Genomic DNA, 2,174 nt, shown 5'->3' on the forward strand with positions numbered 1-2,174 from the left:
AGATCTCCATTTTCTTAGAAAAATAAAAAGGACTATTCTTCTGGATGACAGGATGAAGTCCAGGGATTGTTGAGTTTTTTAAGCTAACTTCAAGTAAAGTTTTCAAGAGGACAAGATACACTTCTTAAGTTGAAAGACTCTCTTAGACTCTTGTCCTTGAATTCATCACTCCTTCATTCCTTGACCATATTCCCTGGGCTGATATTGCCTGGCACACAGCATGTTTCCAAAAATTAGGAATGAAAAGGATACTTTCCATTTTGAACTTCCATTTGCAAAGCAGAATTTTGAGCTGATCTTTAAAAATGGGGGAGGGATAAAGACTTTAACAGACAAAAACTAAAGCAGAACAATACCACCACACGAAATTCCTTGCAAAAATATTAACAAGATATCTTCACTGTTAAACAGAGGACACCAAATAATAGCACCAAAAGACATGAAAGTATAACGTCCCTGATAAGTGTAAATGTGTAGGCAGACACAGAATAACATAAAACAGGAATGGTGGCGCATAACAAAATCTTTAATTCTTGTGTTCAAGTTAAAATACTAAGGTACTATGAACAACTATAACAACAACAACAACAAAACTGGCAAATGGACACACAAATATTAAAAGAAGTGAATTCTGACCATACTAAGATCAAGTGTTCCATGTTAAAGTATACAATTTTTGAATGTAATTTTCTATCATATCAAGTAGGCTCTCATAAGTTTTATTTTTGTGATAATCAAAAAGAACCTGTAACAGGAACAAAACTATATAGACAAAAAAAAAAAAAAAGAAAGTATGTGACTACAAAAAGAAAATCATCAAAACAGAACGGAAAACCTCCAGAGGATGAAAAGGAACAAAATAACTACAAAACAGATAAAGCAACAAGATAGAAATAGTAAGTCATTACCTATCAATGCTTATTTTAAATATAAATGGATTAAACTCATCAGTTAAAATATAGAGAGAAGCTGAAGAGATAAAGAAACAAACAAAACACTATATAATATCTGTAAGACATTCCACTTAGATTTAGGGACATATATACCCAAATGTTTAATACTTTGTTTATAAATGTTTCAATAAGTTACTCCACTGAAATGCAGCCAAAAGAGAGCAGGGGTAGCTCTACTTGTATAAGATAAAAAACACTCTAATTCAAAAGTGAGCAAATCACAGGTTGTCCAAACATCGATAAAGATGTTTCTGACCTAAATAATAATATAATAATATAAAATCAAATGAATCTAGTGGACATCTACAGAATATTTTACCCCAAAACAGCAGAATTTATCATCATCTCAGCAGCTCATGGAACATTTTCCACTATCGACCATATTCAAGGTCACAATGTAAATCTTAGTAAATACAAAAAGAAGTTCTTTATATAATCCCATGCATCCTATCAGATCATAATGGAATGAAACTGAAAACAGAAATAAAAAAATAAAAATCACAAAAGCACATGGAGATTGACCAATGCTCTTTTAAATGAAGAATGAATCATAGAAGAAATCAAGGAATTCTTAGAAACAAATAGAGATGCAACATATCAAAATCTCTGGGATAGTAGGAAATCAGTTCTAAGAGGAAAACTCATAGTGTTGAATGCCTACATTAAAAAATAGTTCCCAAATAAATAATTGTATGTTCCATCTCAAGAAATAAGATCAGAGCCAGAATTAATGAAATTGTGAATAAGTGATACATAGGATCAATGCAACAAAGAATATGTTCTTCTAAAAGATAAATAGCCAAGCAAACCAAAAGAAAAAGAAAAACTCAATCAGCAAACTTCAAGATGAAAAAAGATAAAAGATACCACCATAGAAACTTCTGAAATTCAGGGGGTCATTAGAAACTCTTTTGAAAATTTGTAGTTCAATAAATCGCAAAATCTAAAAAAAGTTGACAAATTGCTATACACATATGACCTGCCCAAATTGAATCAGGAAGATATAGAAAACCTAAACAGACCAATATCAAGTAATAAAATTTAAACAGCAATTAAAATACACACACACACACAAAAATGAAAAACCCAGGATCAGATGAATTCTCAGCTGAGTTCTAACAGATCTTTAAAGAAGTACTAACAGTCTTTCTCATTTTATTCCCTGAAATTGAAACCCTCCAAGATGCATTCCATGAAGCCCGTATAACCCAAATACCAAAA

Source organism: Sciurus vulgaris (assembly GCF_902686455.1).
Source record: "Sciurus vulgaris genome assembly, contig: HiC_scaffold_152_arrow_ctg1, whole genome shotgun sequence".
Classification (NCBI taxonomy): Eukaryota; Metazoa; Chordata; class Mammalia; order Rodentia; family Sciuridae; genus Sciurus; species Sciurus vulgaris.